This window comes from Erinaceus europaeus, chromosome 21 (assembly GCF_950295315.1).
Source record: "Erinaceus europaeus chromosome 21, mEriEur2.1, whole genome shotgun sequence".
Classification (NCBI taxonomy): domain Eukaryota; kingdom Metazoa; phylum Chordata; class Mammalia; order Eulipotyphla; family Erinaceidae; genus Erinaceus; species Erinaceus europaeus.
The window spans coordinates 8,638,380-8,654,375 of NC_080182.1; the positions used below are offsets into that span (position 1 = coordinate 8,638,380).

The 15,996-nt window shown below is 41.3% G+C and overlaps 1 long non-coding RNA gene across 1 annotated transcript; it reads left to right on the forward strand.

Annotated features, from left to right (window-relative positions):
• Positions 1–9,235: 9,235 nt before the first annotated feature.
• LOC132535230 (uncharacterized) lies at positions 9,236–10,144 on the forward strand. Its single transcript, XR_009547004.1, has 2 exons — positions 9,236–9,967; positions 10,027–10,144. It is a non-coding gene; the product is annotated as an uncharacterized LOC132535230 (long non-coding RNA).
• Positions 10,145–15,996: the final 5,852 nt, after the last annotated feature.

The following is a 15,996-nucleotide window of genomic DNA, read 5'->3' on the forward strand; positions in this document are numbered from 1 at the left end:
CTGGACACAGTCTGAGCTGAAGCATGTTGAGGTTGCGATCGGCAGATGCAATATTATTTGATATGGATTGGGAGAGGCATGCAGGAAAGTGGGCCCTATCCTAAGGTACCAGGACTGGGGGAAATATAGGCTCTATAGTGGAGATGTGAGGTTCCTGTTGTCTTAGGATTCAAAAAGACAAGGGATAATTGTTATCATCATATTATTTGGTAATTGGGTTAACTTTGAAAAGTCCTTTTGTTAGGTTTTGCTGTATAGTACCCAGTATCTTGTATGTAGCTTTGCCATTGGTTGCTTCTGATCTACTTGGTCTAGGCTTTTGAGAGAGTCCACATATCAAATACACAGCCTATATATTAAAAAGACTCAGTCTGTGTTTTAAAAACTTCGAGACATACAATTAATTTCCCCCCTCTCATATTAATTAACTAGTGATTTATATGACTACACTTTACTAGGAGTGTACATAAACACCATTCCCACCACCAAAAGACTGTGCCCCATCCTTCCCACCCACCCCCACCACCCACCGGCCCAGGAAGCTGCATGTCTACCCCTCACCACAGGGTTTTTACTTTGGTGCCCTACTTTCAATTTAGTCAGATCCTGCTTTTAGTTTCCATTTCAGATCTTCTTTCTCAACTTCTGTTGATGAGTGGGATCATCCCATACTCATCTTTATCTCTGACTTAGCTCACTTAACATAATTCCTTCTAGCTCTGTCCAAGATGGGTCAGAGAAGGTGGGTTCATTGTTCTTGATAGCTGTATAGTATTCCATTGTGTATATATACCACAGCTTTCTCAGCCACTCATCTGTTGTTGGGCACCTGGGTTGCTTCCAGGTTTTAGCTATTATGAATTGTGCTGCTATGAACATAGGAGTACACACCTCTTTTTGGTTGGGTGTTATGGAGTCCTTGGGGTATATCCCCAGGAGAGGAATTACTGGGTCATATGGAAGGTCCATGTCTAGCCTTTGAGAGTTTTCCAGACTGCTCTCCACAGAGGCTGGACCAATTTACATTCACAGTGGGATAATTTTACACTTGCTATTTTTTTTCTAGAACACTGCTCAGCTCTGGCTTATGGTGGTGGCAGGTATTGAGCCTAGGACCTCAGAGCCTCAGGTATGAGAACCTTTTTGCACAATTATCATCCTATCTCAATCACCCCCACCCATTAATTCTTTGGAGTTACTCACAGCAGGCCCTGGGACCTGGGGGTAGGAGACCTTTGGGAATCCAGTGATGAGGAGGTTACTCAATGGGGACCAGGAAGCAATAACATCTATTTTGGGGATAGGTGGAACTACCCTTGTTACCACAACCCTGCAAATCAACATTCGCACACTAAAATAATCAGAAAGAAAAAAAAAACGAATAAAACCCGAATGAAAATCGGCAACATCCTAATACTTCACAGTTGTTTTCTAGTCCTGTCTCCAGCCAAATCCTCTCTTCCTACCACCATGAAGCAAAGTTTTTCTAACACAGTCATCTCTCCTCATGTCTAGGTGTTTGCATCTGTTACACTCTCTGTATAGAATGTTCTCCCCTTTCTGTACCTGATGGCCTTCTACTTAGGTCCTCCAAACCACAGAGATGTGGCTGTATATACTTACAGCACTTCCAGGAGAGTACCTCCCACACGAGACTACAATTTGTCATGATCTCTTTTATGCTTTCACTGAAACAGATAACTCATGAAGGAAAAAGCACACAGGCCTAGCCACATAGATGTTCATTTAAGGACTGAGTGCATTTTATTTTGTTTTATTAGTGATTTAACAATGGACCCACCATCTTTATGGGATGCAGATGGTGGGAGTTGTGGCTTCTGTAACTGCTTACTTGATGGACATGGGCAGTAGCAAGTTGATCTATACTCCCAGTCTGTTTCCTTCTATTTTTTTTTTTATTTTACAAAATTACAATTCAACATGGGTTTAGATCCACACCATTCCCACCACCAGAGTGCTAAACCCACTGCAAGCCACCATAGTTCCCCTAAGGTTGTAGACAGGGGCCAGTCATCATCTCTACAACTAACTGTATATTTATACATAATGCCCCATTTTTATTCCTGATCTCATCCTCCCTCTCCAAGTCAATCATGACAACAGTACTATCTCCATATGTCCCTCTCCTTTTCTTTGTCTCTCTCTGGGTGCAGATGGAGCTGGAGTTCCGAGCCCTCTTATCTTGCTCCCATCACTTCTCCCCTACTTTGAGTATGGATCAAGGTTGTTTTGGGGGTACAGAAGGCAGGAGTTCTAGCTTCTGTAATTGCTTGTCCACTGGATATGGGTGTTGACAGGTCGATCCATATCCCCAGTCTGTTTCCTTTTTTTCCCTAGTGGGGCAGGGCTCAGCAGAGGCCAGGTACCAGGACACATTGGTGAGGTCATCTGCCCAGGGAAGTCCGGATGGAGTCATGGTAGCATCTGTAACTTGGTATCAGGAAGGTGATAGGACATAAGTTGAGACAAATGGTTAATGAATGGAAACCAACAAGTAGGATTAGAGCAGATGAGATTAGGGATCTTAGGGTAGAAGAAAGCTAGGAAGTCCATTTTAGGCATGTTCCAGGGGGTACACAGTTATGGTAGTCTTCACTGGAGTTTGATAGCCAGCCTGAAGTTGGATAAGAATATTGTCTGAGAGAATGCTGTCAGAGTAGAGAAAAGGGCTAGAAAGTTGGAGTAGGGCAATGAGTAGCTCTAATTCTTCAAAAAAAAAAAATTCTGTGGATGAAATTAACTATTTACCTCCATCCACCTGACCCAGGGCGTATATATAGCTCCAGAGCCTGTGTAGCCTCTAAATCCCTATTGGTCTGAGCTCATAGCTCATGGTCACAGCTGGGAACATAGCAGGCTGCACTTATTGCAGGACCAGTCTTGTTTGAGTGTCAGGGCAGGATACCCCCAGCCTTGCTTCAGAGACTGGGGCTATCCCTACCATCACTGCTTTATGATGAGGGCAAGGTCCTGGGAGGGCCCACAAGATGTCATTCCTGATGTAAGTGACTAGTGGTGGAGGAGAGAGGGATCCATTAGCAGTCTAGGCCCATCACATTTGTGTGGGAATCCAAAGATTCCCTAACTAGGGTCCCAGGTGATGAGGTGACCATGAATATTGACCAAAAGGGCCATTATTAAGTGAGCCTGTCTCCTGCCTTTATCCATTGTTTGTAAGGTCTGTCTTTATCTGATGATCTCAGACTTTCTCCCAGTTGTTCAAACATTGAGTGTTGTTTGTTGAACTCAACCAGAATTAGGTTTTTGGGATCTGTTTTCTTTGGATCTTTCTGCTAGGCTGCCTAGATAATTTGGTCCAAGTGCAATCAATTAGAGAATTTATGATGCTTTCTTTAAGTACTTCAACCATTACTGAGCACTTTAACTTTGAGTTACATAATTGTCCCTTTCTTATGGATATATGTACACCTGTACCCAGTTCCCTAAACCCTAGCCTATATCTGGCATCTGTTACTTAGTTAAACAATGTGCCCTCTAATGTGGATGTAGGTAGTCCTATGTGTTAGGAAAGACCTCACCAGATTTGAAGAATTGCAAAGTTGACATCTCAGGCTCAGTATCTCTGGTTACAGTCCACAGTAGGAATTCAGTAACAGCATAATGTTACCCCCAGTCTATGTTGATCTTTCTCTAGTGGGGTAGGGCTCTAGAGAGGTGAGATTCTAGGATACACTGATGAGGTCAGCTGCCCAAGGAGTACAGGATAAAATGATAATAGCATCTGCAATTTGGTGACTGAAAGGCAGTAAGATGTGAAGCAGGACAAAATGCTTAATAAACTGGAACCAAAAGGTAGGAATAGAGCAGTTGAGCATAGGGCTTTTAGGGTGGTAAGAAACTAAAAAGTCTATTTTAGGTATGTTCCTCAGGGCCTACAACTTTAGTAATTTAAGAAAAATAATTTTAAATTTTCCTTTCCTTTTAATTTTTTAATTATATTTACTTATTATTTACTGGATAGAGATAGTCAGATATCGAGAAAAAAGGAGGAGATAGGGAGAGAGAGAGAGAGACACCTGCAGCCCAGCTTCACCACTCGCAAAGCTTTCCTCCTACAGGTGGGAGCCAAGGACTTGAACCTGGGTCCTTGTGCATTATACTATGTGTGTTCAACCAGGTGCACTTCCACCTGGCCCCCCAAAAATAATTTTAAAGGCACAGAAGCGATATCAAGATAGTGAAGAATGACTATAATGAGCGGAGGCAGTGAAAATCTAGTGATAAAAGCCCAGGTCATAGAATGAGGCCATCAAACCCTTAATATCAAAATTTGGTAGAGATATTACAAGAGAAAAAGCTTACAAGGGAATCTCATTCTTGAATGAAGATGTAAGTAATATTAATATTAACAGACTGAGCCCAGCAAATAATTAAAAATGGAGAAAAGTGGGTTTATTCCTGGATTGTACAGTTAATTTTAAACAAATCAGAGAATGAGATTCTCCACATAAACATAATAAAGCAGAAAAGAATCTACAGTCATTTCAAAGACACATAGACATTTTCAATATATTTCAGTAGCCATTTTCAAATGCCACTTAAGAGCTAGTGATAGAATGATAATTCCTTAGTCAGATAAAAGATATGTACATGGGAGTCGGGCGGTAGTGCAGCGGGTTAAGCGCATGTGGCACAAAGCACAAGGACCAGCGGAAGGATCCCGGTTCAAGCTCCCGGCTCCCCACCTGCAGGGGAGTCGCTTCACAGGCAGTGAAGCAGGTCTGCAGGTGTCTGTCTTTCTCTCCCCCTCTCTGTCTTCCCCCTCCTCTCTCCATTTCTCTCTGTTCTATCCAACAACGACATCAGTAGCAACAACAATAAGAACTACAACAGGGAGTCGGGCTGTAGCACAGCGGGCTAAGCGCAGGTGGCGCAAAGCACAAGGACCGGCATAAGGATCCCGGTTCGAACCCCGGCTCCCCACCTGCAGGGGAGTCGCTTCACAGGCGGTGAAGCAGGTCTGCAGGTGTCTATCTTTCTCTCCTCCTCTCTGTCTTCCCCCCCCTCTCCATTTCTCTCTGTCCTATCCAACAACAACAACAATAATAACTACAACAATAAAACAACAAGGGAACAAAAGGGAATAAATTAAAAAAAAAAATTAAAAAAAAAAAGAACTACAACAATAAAACAACAAGGGCAACAAAAGGGAATAAATAAATATTAAAAAAAAGATATGTACACAAAACTTTAGTAAAAAAATCTCGAGAGTCAGGTTGTGAAAGTGTTCTTTGATGGAATGAACAACAGAACAAGGATGCCCACCATCATCACTCACAATCAAAAGTTCCATGTATAAAAAAGAAATAAGAATTATAGAAATTTGATAATATTAAATAAAACTGCTAGTATCTACAAGTAAAAAAATAGTTTCTGTACAAAATATCTGACTAAGAATTCTCAGCAGCTTCTTTTTTCTTCAAGATCCATTGCACAACCTGTTAACACACAGAGGACTCCAATCTATTTTTAAAAAGCTCTCCCTAATCACAACCACCCAGGCAATCTTCCTTTCGATTAGTTTAAAGTCAACTGAATAGGGACTTTAATCACATGTGTGGAATCTCTTCTCAGTAGCACTTAGTGTTTGAATAACTAAGGACTAGCCAAGCTGACATGTGAAAAAGCCATCCATCTGGCAGATTTATTGAATAATCATTAGTATATAATTGGCAACTTTACTATATCACAGAAATCATTTGTAATGATATACAATACGTAGTAGAAACTAACAAAAGGTGGGCCAAGAGAGAAATCAAAGATCTTTAGAAGTATAAAAGAAAAAAAATAAAGGAGATAAATTCTAGAAGAAATTAGGAAGAAGAAAACTGAAGAGGAGGCTGTGGAGCTAGCATAATGGTTATGCGAAAGCCTTTCATGCCTGAGGATCTGAGTTACCAGGTTCAGCCCTCAGCTCCATCATAAACCAGAGTTGATCTGTGCTGTGGTGTCTCTCTCTGTATTTCTCTTTCATGTGAATAAATAAATAAATTAATTAATTAAATATTAGCTTTCATACCCCCCCCCACTGAATAGGAGAATTAAGGAGATAGCTCAGAGCAAGAGCTCAGAATTTGAATGCCTGAGGCCTCAGAGGCTCCAGGTTTAATTTCTAGTTCTAATGTATGCCAGAGATGAGCAGAATCTTGTTGCTTTCACTCTCATTCTTATGGTAATAAATACATAAATAAATAAATCTGGGAGTCAGCTGGTAGTGCAGTGGGTTAAGTGCAGGTAGAGCAAAGCACAAGGACTGGCATAAGGATCCAGGTTTGAGCCCCCAGCTCCCCACCTGCAGCTCCCCACAGACAGTGAAGCAGGTCTGCTGATGTCTATCTTTCTCTCCCCATCTCTGTCTTCCCCTCCTCTCTCTATTTCTCTCTGTCCTATCCAACAATGATGACATCAATAACAACAACAATAAAAAAGGGCAACAAGAGGGAAAAATAAATAAATAAATATAAAAATAAAAAATAAGTCTTTTACAATATTGGAGAAAAATTAAACAAGACAGTTATTATTATTTTAAGATAAGAAGAGAAACAAGAAAATATAGAAGATAAGGACCAAAAAAACCAAGCATTAAAATGGAGGAAGATGCTTTTGCTATAGATAGAACCAATAATCTTTTTTAAAAATACTATTTATTTATTTACTTATTATTGGAGAGAGACAGAGAGAAATTGAGAGGGGGAGATAGAGAGGGGGAGAGACAGGGAGATACCTGCAGACCTGCTCCACCACCCATGAAGCTTTCCCCTTGCAGGTGGGGACCAGGGTTTTGAACCCAGGTCCTTGCGCACTGTAATGTGTGTGCTTAACTAGGTGCGTCACCACCTGGCCCCAGAACCAATAATCTTAAAAGAACCTCTGAAAAGGAATCTTCAAAAATCAACTTGAAAAAGATAGCAAGTCAAACAACAGTGGGCAAGAGACCTGAGTGGTATCTCTGAAAAGACTATTAACATATGCTCAACAAAGAAATGGGAAAAAAAAGGTGGGGGTGCCGGGTGGCACACCTGCTTGAGCAAAGATGTTACAATGTGCAAGGACCCAGGTTCAAGTCTTGCACCCCACCTGAAGGGAGAAAGCTTCACAAGTGGTGCAGCAGGGCTGCAGGTGTCTCTCTGTCTCTCTCCCTCTCTATGTCCCCCTTCCCTCTTGATTTCTGGCTGTCTCTATCCCATCAATAAATAAAGATTAAAAAAAAGAAATAAAAAAGAGAACAGTTCAGTTTCATGGACAATCAAGAAAATATTTGCTAAAAACAATAGCCATGCAATAGAGGATGAAGTAAAAAGAAAACAACGTGGTTTTGAGAATGTGGTCTAGTAGGATTTCTTATTCAGTTTGCACATCTTCAGTATAAATGCCCACAGGGATGCCATGTGAACCAACAGATATCTACTCTCATGTCCATAGCAATGCTATCACTAGACCAAAGCTGGAAACAGCCCGACTGTCCATCCGCAGTAAAGCAGTTTATGATGAAGAAGAATAATATTATTATTATGGCATTTAATGAACACCTATGAGCTATGAGCAACATGATGGATCCCAGAGACATGATCATAAATCAAAGACACTGAACACTGAAGAATACTTTTCTGCTTAAGCTCTAGTGTTAAGAGGACAATGCTTAGGTAGTATAAGAAAAAGAGAAACAGGAAGAAATCCCATACTAGTCAATTTAGTGTTTTATTCTGGAAGGAGGCATGGCTAGGGACTAGGATATAAACATACCAATAATGTTATTTCTTTACCCATGTAAATATTTTTAAAGATTTATTTACTTTTATTTGTTGAATTTTATTAGTGACTTAATATTTATTCACAAAATTATAAGATACAAGGGGTATAATTTTGCACCATTCCCACCACCAGAATTCTGTGTCCCTATTCTCTCCACTGGAAGCTGCAGTAGTTCTCCCAAGGTCACAGATGTGTGTTGACTATTATTTCTATAACTATCTGTTTATATTTATATCTATTTGCTCATTTTTATCCCCATGCTTCCGTCTTCTTGAGTAACACCTACATCTGTTACTACTTCTGAATGTCCCTCCCTTTTTTTCTCTTCTCTTTCCAGGTTCTGATGGAATTGGAGTGCAGAGCCCTCTGGTTATCTTCCCTATCATCTGTCCCTTTGGAAGTATGGACCAAAATTATTTTGGAGGTGCAGAAGGTGGGAGTTTTATAATTGCTTTTCTGCTGAATAGACCTATGTGAAGGTTAAATAGGCTTTTATTTCATGATAAAACATTGCTCTACATGTCTTTGTTATATTTCATAATAACAAAGCTTTAAATAAGTCAGTGAAGGTGTGTTGCACTAAAGTAAAAGACTCTGGGGTTGGGGGGCCAGGGTTCAGATTCTGGAACATGATGGCAGAGGAGGACCTAGTGGGGGTTGAATTGTTATATGGAAAACTGGGAAATGTTGTGCATGTACAAACTATTGTATCTTACTGTCTTTCGACTATAAACCATTAATCCCCCAATGAGGAAAATTTTAAAAAGTCAGTAAATAATTAAAGAAAAGCCAGTGCTCTCATAAGTCCTAACCTTTCTTTCACTGTCACCATGCTTCTGGGGAGGAAGGTAAAGAAAGATGTGCTGTCAAATTTAGGTTGAGAGAAAGAGTATCTTGAAGACACCTATCATGGGGAAATGAGATATCATACCTACATATCATTAAACCTCTCTCTGTATCCACAGAGTGAGATAAAAAGTGTTTTGCCTTCTCTCATTGGGGTTTTCCCTGCTACACACCTTGATTTTTCCATGTCAGTTCACCCCCTGTCTCAGGAAGGGGAACTACTGCCACAGCCACACTGATTTACCAGGAAACTACTACCCACAGAATCTCTGGAGAAACTTTCATTAAAATTTTTTTTAATTTATTTATAAAATGGAAACACTGACAAGACCACGGGATAAGAGGAGTACAACTCCACACAATTCCCACCACCAGAACTCTGTATCCCCTCCCCTCCCCTCCCCTCCCCTGATAGCTTTCCTATTCTGTATCCCTCTGGGAGTATGGACCCAAGGGCATCATGAGGTGCAGAAGGTAGAAGGTCTGGCTTCTGTAATTGCTTCCCCGCTGAACAAGGGCGCTGACAGGTGAGAACCATCCATACTCCCAGTCTCTCTTTCCCTGGTGGGGCGGGGCTCTGGGGAGGCGGGCCTCTTGGACACATAGGTGGGGTTGTCTGCTCCGGCAAGTCAGGCTGGCATCATGTTAGCATCTGGAACCTTTTACTTTTTACCTTTTTTTTTATTGCCACCGAGTTATCACTAGGGCTTGGTATCTGCGTGCAAATCAACCTCTCCTCTTCTGGTGGTCATATTTTTCTTTTCTTTTATTTGCTAGGACATAGAGAAACTGAGAAAGGAGTAGGAGACAGAGGAGAGAAAGCGGCACTTACAGCACTGCTTCACCACTCATGTAGCTTCCCCCTGCAGGTGGGAGGGGGAGAGGGGTCTTGAACCTGGGTCCTTGTGCATGGTAATGTATGTACTCAACTGGGTCTGTAACCACTCAGCAACCTTGAGAAAACTCTTGAAGGTTGTGAGTTGCTTGGTGAGTGGGTAGCCTCTTTCCATCCTCCCAACAGACATTATAAGACAGGCAGATGTTTCCAGCAAACACAACAGCATCAGACCAGACCAACAGGAGTTGTTTTCACAAAGACTCTGGTTCAATCACATGCACTGAAGATGAGGAGTTGGTATCTGGGAGTGGCTTTGGCAAGAACTGTAGCAGTCACCTTCCTCACTGGCCAGAATGAGTGTGGGAAACATGGAGTGTGTCTAAGGGGGAAAAGGCAGCTGAGCCGGAGTTCTAGAATTATCTGACTCTCGTCCTGTACCATGAACATAGAAAAGGATTCTGTTGGGCACCCCAAGTTCTGACATAAGCAGTGCATACTTTGTTGTATGAAGTCAGGCAAGTCTTAAGTTGCTTTTTCCACAAACGCAGGCGGAAATTGCTGACACAGAGCATTGCATTTGAAGAGTACTTGAAAGAAGCAGGGAATGTGCTTTGCTCTGTCAAAAGAGCCCGGAGGACTCTGCTAGTAAAAGGAAGGAAAAATCAATATGGCTATTTAAAATGTGGTGATTTAGCACTGGAAAGGACATTCCAAGTAAGACAGGAAAGGTTTTAGGAACAAAGGAGGAAGAATTGCAGTGAGTAGAAGTCTTAATTTGCTTTTGTCCTTATTTCTTCTGAAATGACTACGTCTTTTCCTAAATCTTTTTCAGAACCAGTAGTAGCTATTATTTATTTCTTTTTTCTTTTAATCTTCTTTTTAAATTGTATTTCCATTAGGGTTATTGCTAGGGCTTGGTTCCAGTACTAAGAATCCACTGCTCCAGCAGCCATCCCCCCCCCCCCCGCCTTCTTGTTGTTATTTAACAGGACAGAAAGAAGGGAGAGAGGAGGGAAGACAGAGAGGGAGAAAGAAAGACAGACACATGCAGACCTGCTTCAGCACTCCTGAAGCAGATGCCCTGCAAGTGGGGGCAGGGGCTCTAACCTGGATCTTTGAGCATGTTGCTAAGTGTGCTACCACCCAGTCCCCTAGCTGTTCTGTCTTGACTAAAGGATGCCTGTTTATTTTGTACAATCAATGGCAATACTAATTCTAGCTAAGTATGTTTCTATCAACATTACAGCTGCTACATTTTTGTTCAGGTTTTCTTAGAAAGTTTCTTTGACCTATCAGTCAGGTGTAGATGTCTTTCCATGATGGCCTCATGGTTCCACGAGTTGCCCTATGTCTCATACTGTAGTATTAGTGCTTCTTTATTCTTGTCCTACTGTTAGATTACGAGTCCACAGAGCTTATGTTTTCCCCCCCAATCTTTAGCACAAATCATGGCACAAAGAAAAAAAAAAACTCAGTAAATAAACCTTTAATTGGATTTAATAATCAAATAATGTAGTGTGTATTTTTGATCCTGTCAGTTTTATGTTCTAGCATTTTTTTCTCTAGGAACCAGGAGGCAGGCATGCATTTTATATGTTCATCCTATACTTACACTATTACAAGTAGAAGATGCCTTAGTGTCAAGAGAGTCAAATCTTCACCACCTACCATGTGAAAGCATTCTTTCCTATCCTAGTTTAGCAGTCAGTCTTTAATTATCACTGTCTGAAGAGACCAATGTTTGGTCTCACCTTGAAAAGGTGGATGCTCAATTTCTTATTTTTTTAATTTTATATTTTTAGTGATTTCATAACTATTGACAAGTTGTGGGATAAGAGGGGTACAATTCCATACAATTCCCACCACCAGAGCTCCATATCCTATTCCCTCCATTGGAGGATTCCCTATTCTTTAGCCATCTGGGAACATGGACCAAAGATCTTTATGGGGTGCAGAAGGTGGAAAGTCTGGCTTCTATAACTGCTTCTCAGCTGAACATGGGCCTTGACAGGTGGATCCATACACCCAGCCTGTCTCTCTCTTTCCCTAGTGAGGCAGGGGCCTGGGGAGGGGAGGTTCCAGGACACATTGGTGAAATCTGCCCAGGGAAGTCAGGTTGGTGTCATGATAGCATCTGCAACTTGGTGGCTGAAAGTATTAAGATTTAAAGCAAATAATAATAATAATAATAAAGATTTAAAAGCAGAACACATTGTTTAATCATCAGTACCTAAAGCTGAGTATAGCAGATGAGAAAGAACATGAAGTCCATTTAGACAATGAGAGAGGCCAGTCTCATAGGTCGCATGACTCGATTTCCAGGAACTAAATACAGATCAGTGGTTTCTAGGGACTGAAAACAGAGAGAAAAATATGACTACAAAAGGACACGAGACTTTTCTTTATCCACAGTAAAGTTCATTTATTATAAATCTATGACCATTCAGGTTGCTTGCAAAACAATTTAAAGAAAAATCCTCCAGCTGCTAGACATTTAGGTTGATTCCATCTTTTTATTCCATCCTTTAAACCATGATTACAGAATAAAACATTCCATAAGGGGGACGAAATGTCACCATAAGATGTCACAGCTAGAGAGCTCTCTCAACTTTCTCCTGCTCTAAATTATTAATGTTTTGAGGCTAACTATACAGATTCACTCTGTTACATTTCAAATGCACTCTGCAATCAGGTAGAAAAAATTTCTCCTTATCAACTTTCTTTTTCAGATATTGCTGACATTTCATGGTCTTCAAAATGCTGACATACGTATATGCTTATTTATTTATTTTTTAATTATCTTTATGTATTGGATAAAGACAGCCAGAATATATGTTGACATATCCTTATACAATCTTTATGAAACAACCTCATTGACACCTTGGGACCCAGTTGCCATTTCAAGTCAATGTCTTGAGCATGAAGCTCTTCTGAAGATGATTCCTCAGATGGAGCTATTAATACCTCACAACTTCACTAGAGACTTTTTTTTTTAATGGAACTGTTCTGTGCATTGGTTGTAATGATGGTTACACTTGTGTGTAAATCTTATTTCAATAAAGTTTTGCAAACAAGTCTAAAAACTGCAAAGATATGGTAAGATGGTCAAAGTTGCATTATTTATTTCTTTACTTATTGCCTCAGGGTTATGACTGGGATTCGGTGCCTGAACTATAAATCGACTGCTCCTGGCAGCCTTTTTTTTTTCTGATTTTTTTTGGATAGGACTGAGAGAAATTGAGATGGGTGGGGAAGATGGGAGGAGAGGAAGATAGACACCTGCAGACCTGCTTCACCACTTGTGAAGCGACCCACCTGCACATGTGGAGCCAGGGCTAGAACCAGATCCTTGAGCTGGTCCCTGCGCTTCCTACTATGTGCCCTTAACCCTGGGCACCACCACCGCGCCCCTGTTGCCTTTATTTTTATTTACCACTTTGTTTAAGATATTTATCTGATATGGAAAATCTTCAGAAATACTTATATACAGTAGCATGTGCAAAACTCAAGTGATTTGATTCCATATTTACAGTAAAAAATAATGTTTAAAGGGCCTTGGGAGTGGGGCGGTAGCGCAGCTGGTTAAGCGCATGTGGCGCAAAGCGGAAGGACTGGCATAAGGATCCGGGCTCAAGCCCCGGCTCCCCACCTGCAGGGGAGTCGCCTCACAAGCAGTGAAGCAGGTCTGCAGGTGTCTGTCTTTCTCTCCCCCTCTGTCTTCCCCTCCTCTCTCCATTTCTCTCTGTCCTATCCAACAATGATAACAATAATAATAACTACAGCAATAAAACAACAAGGGCAACAAAAGGGAATAAATAAATATTTTTTAAAAAGGTACTTGCACAATTTTGTGAGAACTATGGTGGCTATCTGTGGGAGGTGGGAGATTGGGGACACAAACCTTGGTGGTGGGTGCAGTTGGAACTACACCCTGTAATCTTACAATCTTGGAATTCACTTGGAATTCCCAAGTCCTTGTACATCAGGGAAAACAACATAAAAAACAAGTGTTAGATGTTAGAGTAGACATTAATGATGTGGGGCGGCATAACTGGTTTTTCACAAGGCAGGGTTTTGTTTTAGAATGTTTTCCTTATCTTTATTTATTGGATTAGAGGCAGCCAGAAATCAAGAGTGAAGGATGAGTTAGAGAGAGGAAGAGAGACAGAGTGGCACCTGCAGCCCTGCTTCACCACTAGCAAAGTTTTCCCAGCCCTTGCACACGGTCATGTGAGCACTCAACCAGATGTGCCACCACTCAGCCCTCCTTTACATTAAAAAAACATTATGAGAGAGAGAGAAGTAATAAGAGCAAGACCAAAATAAAACTCAGCTCAGTCAAGAGGGGATGTCAGGAATTGAATCTGTGACTTTTGAGGCCTCGGGCAAACAATTTCTATGCTCTAATAGACTTTGTTAATAAAAATAAGAAATAATTTTATTGTATTCACATCACTTTCTAACATGACATAAACTAAGGTTTATAAGCCAAAACTAGGGTGGGAAAAATACTCAGCAACAGAACACAGGACTTGCAAGGCGTGAGCATTGATCTTCAATGCCACAAATGCCAGAATTGAGCTGTACTGTCCTCTCTGTCACATAACCTTAAAATAGAAAAATACATCTTTAAGAAAAATGAAAATAAGGGGCTGGGTGGTGGCACACCCAGTTAAGAGCACATAGTACTAAGTTAGAGGACCCGTGCAAGTATCTGGGTTCAAGCCCCTGGCTGGCTCCCCACTTGCAGGGGGGGATCGCTTCACAAGTGGTGAAGCAGGTAGCAGGTTAGGAGAAGGATAGGGAGGGGGAAGGGCAGAGGGAAGGGGAAGGAGAAGAAGAGGGAGGGGCAAGGGGAGGGAAAGGGAAGGAGAAGAAGGAGATTAGGGAGGAATACTGGCCAGAGAGAACCATGTGTGAGGTAAGGATATATATTGGAGGTAGACACTTAGACTATGCTACAAGACCTGGGAGAAAGATTTCTAAACATATAGTTTAGAAGCATCTAGTGAAAGTAATGAAGCAAAAAAAAAAAGTTGGTTAACCTCTTTTAAGTGCTTTTTTCCATCTTAATTATATAGTCATGGTATATTTTAGTTGAAAGATATTTTCTCATTGCCAATGAACAGAAAAATGTCTGACCAAGCAGAAAGATAAACAAATAACAAGCTAAGATTCCACATGGGATTTTTCAAGATCAGACGCCATCTTTTGGAGAACAAAAATGGAAGTTCTCTGTTTCTGGTGAGACTTCTCTTGCCCTCTGAGATATTTCTGGCAGTTATTTGAAATGCCTGTGTAATAAGACCCTAGGCTAGTCGCTGAGACACTTCCCAGGGTAGCATGAAAACAGGAAGATGAAGAGAAGCTGGTACAGATGAGAAAATGGCACAACTGCAATGCCAACCCATGAGCAGGGAACAAAGGGCCTCTCCCCACACCTGTAGACACAGAAACTCAGTTGTGTATCTTTGCAGCCTGCTGTTAGCTTTCTTGGAAGATTTCATGGAAAATATGTCTTCTTGGGAGGGAGTACATAGCATAATGATTATCCAAGCAGACTCTCATGCCTGAGGCTCCTAAGTCTCAGATTCAATCCCCTGCACCACTATAAGCCAGAGCTGATCTGTGCTTTGGTTAAAAAATAAAAAGAAAGGAATAGAAAAAGAAAATATGTCTTCTCTGTGTAGCAAAGAGAATCTGGATCATCAGGAGATAATAGAAGAAGATGAGTGACAACGCTGGATGGAGACTAAAAGAGAGAAATATGTGAGGACTTATACCATTTGGAAGATTTTATCTGACCATGTGACTTTAGGAAGGTCACTGGATAACCTCTCCTCACTTTCATTCTTTTAAATTATGTAACTTGCACATCCTGGGTACTCACCATCATGGGGGGGGGTGCACAGTTAAGGTCATGGAAATGCCGGTGAACAAGTGACTTAAACCTGCCAGATGCATATCAAGGCACCTCAGTTTTTCTTTTATTTCTCTCCTTTCTTCAGGAACTTCTAGAGGAAAGGCCCCTGAGTGTTTCATATATAATATCAAGCCAGTGTCTCTGATGCACTGTCAGGTGCCTCAGCCCTGAGAGGGTGAAGTTAATTGGAAGGGCTTCACTTCACTCCATGGTTCTAGGCTTTCAGCAGTGTAGTTGTCACAAAGGGACTTGGTTGGGACAGGAATGTAATTAGTATACGGCTGATATCAGCCTCACAAGGATTACTATAGACTTAGGCAAACTCACAGGGGGTTGTGCGCTTATTGGAAGTGATATAAGCCAGTGTCTGCTGAAAATAGCTCCTTGTTCCCACCTGCTCTCTGTTTCTGAGGCCCTTGCCTGCTCTCCACCCACGACCTGCCATGACGCTTCCCCTGGACCCAAACACGTATGTAGCTTAGCACTGATAACTACCTTACAGACTCACCTGCCATCATGACTAGCTTATCTTTGCCCCTTTGCCTATTTTTCCATACCTAAATACCCCAAGATGTAATAAACCTCTCATTTATTT